This window comes from Mesoplodon bidens, assembly GCF_964165515.1.
Source record: "Mesoplodon bidens genome assembly, chromosome: 4".
NCBI classification, from domain to species: domain Eukaryota; kingdom Metazoa; phylum Chordata; class Mammalia; order Artiodactyla; family Ziphiidae; genus Mesoplodon; species Mesoplodon bidens.
This window is the reverse complement of record NC_138160.1, coordinates 143,864,012-143,876,992: the sequence shown is the minus strand read 5'-3', so window position 1 is coordinate 143,876,992 and position 12,981 is coordinate 143,864,012.

The following is a 12,981-nucleotide window of genomic DNA, read 5'->3' as shown; positions in this document are numbered from 1 at the left end:
AGGTGATCAAGGCTGGAAAACTATATTATGGCTTAGGGCTGGAGAACTGATATACTCCTTAGGTAGGAAGGGAAGGTGAATTGCTAGCCTTGCCATGTGAAAGCAAATTACTTTTGGTGGATTTTATTAAGAGGAATGGAGAAAAAAACATTTGCTAGATCAACAGCTGCATAGCTGGTACCAGGGAGTTGTGTTAATTTGTTCAATCAGTGAAACCACATCTGGTAAAACAGCTGCAATTAGAGTTACCACCTGGTCAAGCTTATGGTAATCCAGTGTCATTCTTCATGTTCCATCTGTTTTCTGCATAGGAGAGATAGGTGAGTTGAATGGGGATGTGCTGGCCATAACCTTGCCTGCATCTTTCAAGTCCTTGATAGTGGCATTAATTCTGCATCCCTCCAGGAATGCTGAATTGGTTTTGGTTTACTATTTTTCTAAGTAGAGGCCATTCTAGTGGCTTTCACTTGGCTTTGCCCACCATAATAGTCCTCACTCCACAGGTCATGGAACCAATGGGAGATTCTGCCAGTTGCTGACTATGTCTATTCCAATTATGAATTCCAGAACTATGGAAGTAACCAAAGCATAAGTCCAGGGAATCACTGGGCCCACTCTGAGATGGATCTGAGCTAAATCTCCATAGATCACCTGACCTTCTTAAGCCCCTCTGAGTAGTGGATCATAGTGACATTTTGGGTCTCCTGGAATTAACGTAATTAATCTCCAGTAGGTCTGATTATTTCCTTTTCCCTATGTACTGTCACCCTGACTATAAGGCCCTGTTGGGAAGGCTGGGAAAAAGATTAAATATATACATTTGGCAGTGTACCTGGGTCCTTCCTCATGGGGAATTATCCTCCTCTTAATTCAAGGGGTTCTGGAACTGTAAAGTGACTCAAGTCTGGGAATTGAGTGAGGGACTGTGACTGCCTTTTGATGATTCAAGTTAGAATTTTGTTCACTAACCTAGAACCTTTCTGCTTATACAGATCAAGTAAGAATTTATTAAGCTTCCTATGTATTTCACTTCTAGGAACAACATTATCAACCAGACAGTGCTGTAGGTCTCCCTGAGACAAACTTTTTGATTCCTGCTTTGACTCTTATGTCCCTGATGGTAAACATGTCCATCTTGCCTTTGGCGAATTCCATGCTACCACTTGGCCCCTGCTATCCCAGGATCTAATTACTCCTATTGCATTTAGATTTCCCAACTCAGTGTCAGGATTTCCCAGTGTAAATTCTGGGCTAAGGAAAACAGTTATCACAGAGCTCATCAAGGAGGCCGAAGCTCCCCTCATAAACTAATTTCTCACAGTTGTGATCAAAGGTGTGTCCAACCTGTGAGTGAGTAGGTCTTTGGTGACAAATCTACTTTAATTCCATTCTGTATAAGTTTTTGAATCCCTTCTACTACAATAAACCAAGAGAGTCTTGGCATTGCAGGCTCATTTACTTTTAGTTGCCTTTTGGTCTATGTTTCACCTACCTAACCAACAAAACTGGCAGATAGATACTCAGTTCCCTAAGGTGCAACATTAAATGCGGAATCTCTGCTAAGTAGGCCCATATTAATAAATTCAGCCTGAAGCAACATTAGGTTCCTTTCACCATTATCTTACATGTTTGATATCCATTCCTATGCATATACTCTGGATTTCTTTCTCTATAAATTAGAAAAAATAAGTATTTCTTTTGGAGTGTAATGCTCCTCTTCATGGGTCATCACTTTGTACTTCACCCTTAGGGGCTTGCTGGGAATTGAGTCTAGTTATAAGTCTAGAAGAAAAGAGGGCTCATAGGGCTAGTTCCTGAGGAGAATCAGCAGTGTCTTGTGTTATTATAGTTTCCTGAATAAATGCAGGGTTAATTTCCTTATGTGGGGGTGGAGAGGCTGCTTCTTCTGGCAAAGAAGACTCGTCACAATTTAGGGGTTCAAGGGCCCCTGCTTCATCAGGGTCTTTCCGTACATCCCCACTCCAATTTTTAGGATCCCACTCCTTCCCAGACAGTGCCCACCCTCACTTTAAAAGTAGATGTCTTATGAATTGGGAATTCGATTTATCTTGTAATTCAGCCGTTCAAAGCATGAGATTCTACATTTTGGTTTTTAGCAGTCTCAGCTCTGCAGCTACAGGAGATATGGGTCTTTTTCAGGGCAGATTTGTCAACTTTCATATCATTTATGCAGCACTTGATCTGGGACTTCCTATCTCCGAGCCTGTCCTCTTCTTCCCCTGCTTTGGTGAATCATAGGAGGAGCAACCAGCCAATCTCTTTATGCTCATTAGTTTCACAAAAATGTTCAAAGGTATCATATACATGAGCATACAGAACTCTGCCTCTTACACTTCTTTGATAAGGAATATGCAGTGGTGGTATTTTGTATATTTCTGTTGCCACATCACATTATGCACTATCAGTGCTCTCTTTACTATTGGAAATAGAGTCATTAATGTCTTTAAATCTAATCATATTAGCCAATTCCAGAGACTCCATAAACATTGTAGAAAACTAATCCTTAAGCTTATATTCCTCCAAAACCACTCTTGTTACCAAAATTTGTATTAGTCTGTGTACTCCAGAGAACCAGAACCAAAAGCATGTGTATGCGTATATATATGGAGATGGAGAGACAGAGATTAATTAATTTTAAGGAATGGGATCACAGGATGCTGAAGGTTTGAAAAGTCAAAAACCTGCAATGTAGGCAGGCAGGGTGGAAACCCAGGGAAGACTTGTGGTTCCATTCCAAAGGCAATCTGCTGGCAATATTCCTTCTTGCTCAGGGTAGGTCTGTCTTTGCTCTATTTATGCCTTTAATTTATTGGATGAGGTATATACACTCTAGAGGATACTTTGCTTTACTCAGCATCAGCTGATTTAAATGTTAATTTAATCCAAAAAACACCTTTACAGAAACATGCTCAATACTGTTTGGCCAAATATCTGAGCACCATGCCCCAGCCAACTTGACTTGTAAAATTAAACATCACATATGATTAATACACATTTTTGTTTGTTATGAATTAACAGCAAATGTCAAGTTTCAAACAATCAGCCTGACATTTAACAGTCTACCTGAGGACTTGCTCTTAGTATGTCAACTCACATTTCTCTCTCCTTACCCCAAAGTACCTAGGTGATAATTTTATTAGTTTCTTGTACAAAAAAGTCAACAAAGAAGAAGTGTTTTAAAAAAGACAATGTAATTATGAACCAAGGATTTTACATGCTTTCCGTCAAGTATCAGGGCTATGTAAAGACAGCTTGCAACAGATAAGAACATAGAGTATTCAGCTGCCATCAGCTTCTTGAGTCTACTTGATGATGAACATTCTCCACCCAAGAGAGAATTGGGAAACTGCAGTAAAAGGACTGATGATGAGCACTTAAAATATGTAAATATAAGTCGCAGACTAAACCAAACATGGGAATGGAGGGTGGAAGACAAAGGTACAAATATCCACATTCTGACAAGGTAGAAATAATGTAAGTGTAAATGAGAGGAAAAGGGAGATAGAAAAATGAAGCAGAGTAAAGCTCATTGATGTATAGGCAATAGGAGGGCATTAAAGGATATAAAAACAAACCTGACAATTACCCAGATAGTGAAGAGTTAAATAAGCAAACAGAAATAGAGGTATTAAAAAGGAATAAGTACAAAGATAACAATTACCAATCGAACAAAACTGCAAGCCTTAAATTGCAAAAGGAGCAAAGAATACATATCTCATAAAGAAACAGCATAGAAAACAAAACATGCATAATTGTAAAACCTTATGATACATAGAAGAAAAAGACACCCTAATAGCAAAAAGCTTACCTATGCCCATGTCTTGGTTACTAAGACTATTATTGAATAAAAGAAACCAAAGCTTCTTGGAGAGATTGCTGATTTTAGGACTGGGAAGGAAATAGCAGATGAGCCTGGAGCATTGTATACCAACAAATGCTTTAAAAACAGTATGACAAAAAGACACAGAGCCAACTGAAAGGGCTCCCAGCGACCAAAGCTGGAACAATTTGAGCAACAAAGTAAATAATGTCATATTAGGATATGACCCTAACTTTAAAATAAATATCCATGATCCTTATTGATATGAATGAACAAATGAATGAATGAATGCAGGAGAAGAGTAAATCTCCCATGCAGAAGAATTCCAAATAATGTACTTAGATACTCTTCCCTCGAGGAGGTAACTCCCCACTCTGTGTGACCTCTGCATAATGAATACTTTGCAAAGAGTACAGTATGCAACTGGGATGAGAAAAACTTTATAATGTAGGTACTCAAGAAACACAACCTATGTCTGGTGATCAAGGTCAACATGAACAGTGATAAGTCATGTGGAGGGTAGGTACCTTTGATATGACATAATAAAAATGGCACTTTACCTATGGGCTTATCCTCCCCAAAACCCATGATCCTAGTCTAATGATGAGAAAGAACTTCAGAAAAATTCCAAAGTGAGACAATTTCAAAAATATCTGATCAGTACTCCTCAAAACTCTCAAGTTAATAAAAAACAAGGAAAGTGACATATGGACACAGTGAAGAAGAACCTGAGAGGATGAATGACCAAATGTAATGTGATATCCTGAATCTTCTCCTGGAACAGAAAAATGACATCAAGGAAAAATAAGAAAATTGAATAATGTATGGAAATTATTAATAATTGTGGATACTGGTCCATTAAGTGTAACAAATTTCCCATACTAATATTAAGATGTTAATAGTAGGAGAAATTGAGCACAAGTAAATAAGAACTCCCTTTACTATCTTTGAAATTTTTCCTAAATCTAAAATTGTTAGAAAATAGCAAGTTTTATGAAAATTATTATGACAGCGTTGAGACCAAACATACCATTCATATATGAATATAAACCTATTAAAAGAAAAATATTTTTGATTTAGTTTACAAAACAAGATGCAAATCTATACTGTATTCAGAAGACATGCAGGACAGGAATATAGACAGACGTAGAGAATGGGCTTGAGGACACTGGGAGGGGGAAGGGTAAGTTGGGACGAAGTGAGAGAGTGGCATGGACATATATACACTACCAAATGTAAAATAGATAGCTAGTGGGAAGCAGCCGCATAGCACAGGGAGATCAGCTCGGTGCTTTGTGACCACCTAGAGGGGAGGGATAGGGAGGGTGGGAGGGAGACACAAGAGGGAGGGGATATGGGGATATATGTATATGTATAGCTGATTCACTTTGTTATACGGCAGCAACAAACACAACAATGTAAAGCAATTATACTACAATAAAGATGTTAAAAAAAAATGAAAGCAGTCAGTACGGGCAAAAAAACCCCAAACCCAAAAAACAAACAAAAAAACCCAAGGGGATAGACAAGGTACACTGGGCAAATGTAAACAAAAGGAGAGCAGGGGTAATGTTCCAGTATCTGACAAAGTAGAAGTGAAGCCTAAAGCATTAAAGGTGATAATGGACACTTTTTTTTTTTTTTTTTTTTTTTTTTTTGCGGTACGCGGGCCTCTGACTGCCGTGGCCTCTCCCGTTGCGGAGCACAGGCTCCGGACGCGCAGGCCCAGCGGCCATGGCTCACGGGCCCAGCCGCTCCGCGGCATGTGGGATCCTCCCAGACCGGGGCACGAACCCGTGTCCCCTGCATCGGCAGGCGGACTCTCAACCACTGCGCCACCAGGGAAGCCCTGGACACTTTTTTAATTAAAATTTTTTTTCTTTTTCCTGGTTTCCATTTTTTATTTATTTTGAAGGACACTTTTTTGATGCTAAAAGTCACAGTTCATGATGAAAATATAATACTTCTGAATAGGATGTATCCAATGGATATATATGGAAGACAACATTCTTTTTTTTTTTTTTTTTTTTTTTTTTTTTTGCGGTACATGGGCCTCTCACCGTTGTGGCCTCTCCCGTTGCGGAGCACAGGCTCTGGACGCGCAGGCCCAGCAGCCATGGCTCACGGGCCCAGCCGCTCCGCTGCATGTGGGATCCTCCCGGACCAGGGCACGAACCCGTGTCCCCTGCATCGGCAGGCGGACTCTCAACAACTGAGCCACCTGGGAAGCCCGGAAGACAACATTCTAATGATAAGAATGTACGTTTGTCTTAGGTGACATGGCATTCACCAAAATATAGATTAAAGCATAACAAAATATCAGTGTGTCCATAATGCAGAAATATGACTAAGATGGTCTCAGAAGACAATGCAAAAAACACATTTAAAAATAGAAATTAACAAAAACAAAAGACAAGAAGGCTCTTCCACCTGGAAATGTACAAAACTTCCCATTAAATATCCTTGGGTAATATATATTGAAAGAATCTGACTCAAGACACCCAGGAGAGCAGAGATGTGAGCTAAGGGTGAAGATGTTAGGATATTACTAGGCACAGGTACAAAGGGAGTCTGAGCTACCTGCTAATTAAAAGTCAAACTCATAGAAACAGCAGAATGGTGGTTACCAGGGGGTGGGGGAATTGGGGAGATGTTTTACAAAGGTACAGACTTGCAGCTAGAAGATGAAAAGTTCTGGAGATCTAATGCACAGCACAGTAATTATAGTTAATAATACTGTATTATATACTTCAAAACTGTTAAGAGATGAGACCTTAAATGTTTTCACCACAAAAGAAGTAATAATTACGTGACAGGATAGAGGTGTTAGCTAAAGCTTCAGTGGTAAACATATTACAGTATATAATTGTATCAAATCAACCCATTGTACACCTTAAACCTCCACAATGTTATATACCAATTATATCTTAATTTTTTAAAAAAGGAACTTGTGTTCTTTTTATCTTTTTGATGTGGACCATTTTTAAAGTCTTTATTGAATTTGCTACAATATTGCTTCTGTTTTATGTTTTGGTTTTTTGACCTCGAGGCATGTGGGATCTCAGCTCCCTGACCAGGGATCGAACCCCCAGCCCCTGCATTGGAAGGCGAAGTCTTAATCACTGGACTGCCAGGAGAGTCCTGGAACTTGTGTTCTGAAACATGCTCAGGCCCAGTCGTATATGTATACCTTTCCCATATTATAATGAATGCTATTCTTAACGCAGTTTTGTGGTTCAGTGCCCAGTGATGATGGGCATTAAAGGTCAACGTTATATAGTCCCTTGTGGTCAGAAATTTAGTCTGTACCAGGACCCAGTAGGAAGCCAAGGTTATTTTTCAAAGGTTGAAATGTTTTCAGGAGAAGAGGGTATGACCAGACTGTCAATTTCAGGGATCTACTCTGTGATTCTACTATTTGGGATTTCCATCAGTTCCACACAACATATTCCAATCAGATCTGTGTAATAAGACCTAAATAGAAAGGCAGTTGCATCAAGGACATGATGCAGAACTTTTCCTGTTCTGGTTCCTATGCAAAACTGGCACTCTTATGTGTGACCAGTAGATGAGTCTGAGTGGCAAGCTCAAATATGTATATGGTCTCCATAGTCTAAACATTCCCACTGACCTTCCTACCTGCCTGATGGAGGACAGTACAAGGTGTACCAATTTATCTCCCACACTGCAGGTCATATTTCATCCTGTTCTCAGACAACTGAAACCCTAGAAAATCCACAAACATACATGGCCATGTACGTTCATGGCATTTATACCCTGATATCTGATATGTGTGTCTGTACTCTATTTTGATAAAGGTAAGGACTTAGGACCTATCCCTAAGACAAGACAGTAAAAATACACTATTGTGATTGCCTAGAAAGGGAAAATTGATTCTGATGAACTCTACTGGCAGAGATGAGCAAAAAGCAGAAGCTGCATACCAGATGCCACAAAGCGTGTTCCTATGCTCCAGTAATGATACCATAGTTAGGAAACAGCTGTGATTAATATCCCAAACTATTTATGTATGTAATATTATAAACTCACCATAGTTTTGTATTGTAACAAACATGTGAATTAAAAAAGAAGGTGGTAAAAAAATGCTCCTGTATCTTTCAGGTCTTTGATGACAGAACTTATCTATGTAATTCTTCCATGGATAAGGTGTCACTTCTGAGTTATTATCTTGGCTGGGGAACAGATCAAGAAGCATCCATTTGGGGCTTCCCTGGTGGCGCAGTGGCTGAGAGTCCGCCTGCCGATGCAGGGGACACGCGTTTGTGCCCCGGTCCAGGAAGATCCCACATGCCGTGGAGCGGCTGGGCCCGTGAGCCACGGCCGCTGAGCCTGCGCGTCCGGAGCCTGTGCTCCGCAGTGAGAGAGGCCACAATGGTGAGAGGCCCGCGTACCGCATAAAAAAAAAAAAAAAAAAAAAAAGAAGCATCCATTTGGCCTTTCCTACCAGAATATGCCTCAACAAAAGTGTTAGAAACCAATATAGGTTAATAAGTACATCTATTCCAACTATATATCTTGGGTCTGAGAAGTTCACTTTGGAAGACAGTCTGATAGTTTCTTGCAAAACTACACCTAAGTCTTACCATATATATGATCCAGCAATTGTGCCTCTACATAGCTGCCCAAATGACTTGAAAACCTATGGGCACACAAAAACATGCACACACACATGTATAGAAGCTTTATTCATATATACCAAAAACTAGAAGCAATCTAGAGGCCCAGTAGACGAATGGATAAACAAATCGTGGTATATCCAAACAATGGAATATTTATTCAGTGACTAAAAAGAAATGAACTATCAGGAAAATATATGGGAACCCTAAATACATTTTGCTAAGTGAAAAATCCTCCTACCCCCAAAGGCTACAATCTGTATGATTACAACTATATGATATTCTGGAAAGGGCAAAACTGTGGGGACAATAAAATATCACCAATGCCAAGGATCTGAAAAATGGGAGTGTGTGGTGAGGTAAGTAAATAGGGATGAATAGGTGAAGTACAGGAGATTTTCTGGACAGTGAACAGTATCTGGAAAATATGGTTAACGGTGCATGTATGACATCATGCATTTGTCAAAAGTCACAGAAGTGTACAAAACAAAGAATGAACTCTAATGTTATCTACAGACTTTAGTTAATGTTCCAATATTGGTTCATCCATTTTTACAAATGCACACTAATGCAAAATGTTAAAAACAGAGAAAACTGTAAGCAAGGGGGAAGGAGTATGTTTCCTTTTCTTGTCTTATTAGCTAGGATTTCTAGTATGAATAAGAGTGGTGAGAGAGGACATCCTTATCTTGTTCCCAATTTTCGGGGTGGGGGGAGGAAGGGTTTAGTTTCTCACGATTAAGTACGATATTAGCTGAAAGGTTTCTTACGTGTTCATTGTGAAGTTGAGGAATTTCCATTCTATTCCTAGAAGGCTGATAGTTTTGTTTTTAAATCAGGAATGGGTGTTGGATTTTGTCAAATGCTTGTTCTTCATCTATTGATATGATTCTAGGACTTCTCTTTTAGCCTGTTGATGTGATGGATTACTTTAATTGATTTTTGAATGTTGATCTACCCTTGCATACCTGGAATAAACTCCAGTTGGTCATGGTCTATAGTTCTATTTATACATTGTTAGATTCAATTTGCTATTGTTGAGGATTTTGCATCTATGTTCATGAGAGATAATAATCTGAATTTCTCCTTTTTTATGTCTTTTTTCTGGTTTTGGTATTAAGGTAATGGTGGCCTTATAGAATGTCTTAGGGAGTATTCCCTCTGCTTCTGTTTTGTGGATAAGAATGAAGAGAATTGATATAATTCTTCCTTAAATGTTTGATAGAATTTACCAGTGAATTCATCTGGGCCTGGTGCTTTCTTATTTTTAGAAGGTCATCAATTATTTATTCAATTACTTTAATATGTATAGGTCTATTCAGATTACCTGTTTCTTTTCGGGGGTTTTAGTAGATTGTGTCTTTCAATAAATTGGTTCAGTTGATCTACATTATCAAATTTGTGGGCATGGAATTGTTCATAATACTCCTTTGTTATCCCTTACTGCCAATGAGATCATTTGTGATAGCTTCACTTTCATTTATGATATTAATAATTTGTGTCTTCTCTTTTTTCTTGGCTAGCCTGGTTAGAAGTTTATCAATTTCATTGATCTTTCCAAAGAATCAGCTTTGGTTTTTTTGACTTTTCCAAAGAATCAACTTTGGTTTTTGTTGATTTTCTCTATTAAAAACTACCTGTTAGTTTAATTTCATTGATTTATGTTCTGATCATCTTATTTCTTCTAATTCATTTTACCCTAGTTTCCTAGAGTGGAAGATTACATTATTGATTTTCTTTTTTTAATTGAAGTATAGTTGATTTACAATATTATATTAGTTTTATGTGTACAGCATACAGCATAGTGATTCAGTATCTTTAAAGATTATACTCCATTAAAAGTTATTACAAGATAATAGCTATAATTCCTTGTGCTATACAATGTATCCTTGTTGCATATCAGTTTTATATATAGTAGTTTGTACCTCTTGATTCCATACCCCTAACTGCCCCTCCCTGCTTCCCTCTACCTACTGATATCCACTGGTTTGTTTTCTTTTTTTTTTTTTTAATTTTTTTTGTTTTTAATTTTTTTAATTAGTTTCTGCTTTATAACAAAGTGAGTCAGTCATACATATACATCTGTTCCCACATCCCTTCCCTCATGCATCTCCCTCCCTCCCACCCTCCCCATCCCACCCCTCCAGGCGGTCACAAAGCACCGAGCTGATCTCCCTGTGCTCTGTGGCTGCTTCCCACTATCTATCTACCTTACGTTTGGTAGTGTATATATGTCCATGCCTCTCTTTGGCATTGTCACAGCTTACCCTTCCCCCTCCCCATATCCTCAAGTCCATTCTCAAGTAGGTCTGTGTCTTTATTCCCGTTTTGCGCCTAGGTCCTTGATGACTTTTTTTTTTTTTAATTCCGTATATATGTGTTAGCATACGGTATTTGTCTTTCTCTTTCTGACTTACTTCACTCTGTATGACAGACTCTAGGTCTATCCACCTCATTACAAATAGCTCAGTTTCGTTTCTTTTTATGGCTGAGTAATATTCCATTGTATATATGTGCCACATCTTCTTTATCCATTCATCCGATGATGGACACTTAGGTTGTTTCCACCTCCGGGCTATTGTGAATAGAGCTGCAATGAACATTTTGGTACATGTCTCTTTTGGAATTATGGTTTTCTCAGGGTATATGCCTAGTAGTGGGATTGCTGGGTCATATGGTAGTTCTATTTGTAGTTTTTTAAGGAACCTCCATACTGTTCTCCATAGTGGCTGTACCAATTCACATTCCCACCAGCAGTGCAAGAGTGTTCCCTTTTTTCCACACCCTCTCCAGCATTTATTGTTTCTAGATTTCTTGATGATGGCCATTCTGACTGGTGTGAGATGATATCTCATTGTAGTTTTGATTTGCATTTCTCTAATGATTAATGATGTTGAGCATTCTTTCATGTGTTTGTTGGCAGTCTGTATATCTTCTTTGGAGAAATGCCTATTTAAGTCTTCTGCCCATTTTTGGATTGGGTTGTTTGTTTTTTTGCTATTGAGCTGCATGAACTGTTTATAAATTTTGGAGATTAATCCTTTGTCAGTTGCTTCATTTGCAAATATTTTCTCCCATTCTGAGGGTTGTCTTTTGGTCTTGTTTATGGTTTCCTTTGCTGTGCAAAAGCTTTGAAGTTTCATTAGGTCCCATTTGTTTATCTTTGTTTTTATTTCCATTTCTCTAGGAGGTGGGTCCAAAAGGATCTTGCTGTGATTTATGTCATAGAGTGTTCTACCTATGTTTTCCTCTAAGAGTTTGATAGTTTCTGGCCTTACATTTAAGTCTTTAATCCATTTTGAGCTTATTTTTGTGTATGGTGTTAGGGAATGATCTAATCTCAAACTTTTACATGTCCCTGTCCAATTTTCCCAGCACCACTTATTGAAGAGGCTGTCTTTTCTCCACTGTACATTCCTGCCTCCTTTATCAAAGATAAGTTGTCCATATGTGCGTGGGTTTATCTCTGGGCTTTCTATCCTGATCCACTGATCTATCTTTCTGTTTTTATGCCAGTACCACACTGTCTTGATTACTGTAGCTTTGTAGTATAGTCTGAAGTCAGGGAGCCTGATTCCTCCAGCTCCGTTTTTCGTTCTCAAGATTGCTTTGGCTATTCGGGGTCTTTTGTTTTTCCAAACAAATTTTGAAATTTTTTGTTCTAGTTCTGTGAAAAATGCCAGTGGTAGTTTGATAGGGATTGCATTGAATCTGTAGATTGCTTTGGGTAGTAGAGTCATTTTCACAATATTGATTCTTCCAATCCAGGAGCATGGTATATCTCTCCATCTATTTGTATCATCTTTAATTTCTTTCATCAGTGTCTTATAATTTTCTGCATACAGGTCTTTTGTCTCCTTAGGTAGGTTTATTCCTAGATATTTTATTCTTTTTGTTGCAATGGTAAATGGGAGTGTTTTCTTGATTTCATTTTCAGATTTTTCATCATTAGTGTACAGGAATGCCAGAGATTTCTGTATATTAATTTTGTATCCTGCTACTTTACCAAATTCATTGATTAGTTCTAGTAGTTTTTCGGTAGCATCTTTAGGATTCTCTATGTATAGTATCATGTCATCTGCAAACAGTGACAGCTTTACTTCTTCTTTTCCGATTTGGATTCCTTTTATTTCCTTTTCTTCTCTGATTGCTGTGGCTAAAACTTCCAAAACTATGTTGAATAACAGTGGTGAGAGTGGGCAGCCTTGTCTTGTTCCTGATCTTAGTGGAAATGGTTTCAGTTTTTCACCATTGAGGACAATGTTGGCTGTGGGTTTGTCATATATGGCCTTTATGATGTTGAGGAAAGTTCCCTCTATGCCTACTTTCTGCAGGGTTTTTATCATAAATGGGTGTTGAATTTTGTCGAAAGCTTTCTCTGCATCTATTGAGATGATCATATGGTTTTTCTCCTTCAACTTGTTAATATGGTGTATCACATTGATTGATTTGCGTATATTGAAGAATCCTTGCATTCCTGGAATAAACCCCACTTGATCATGG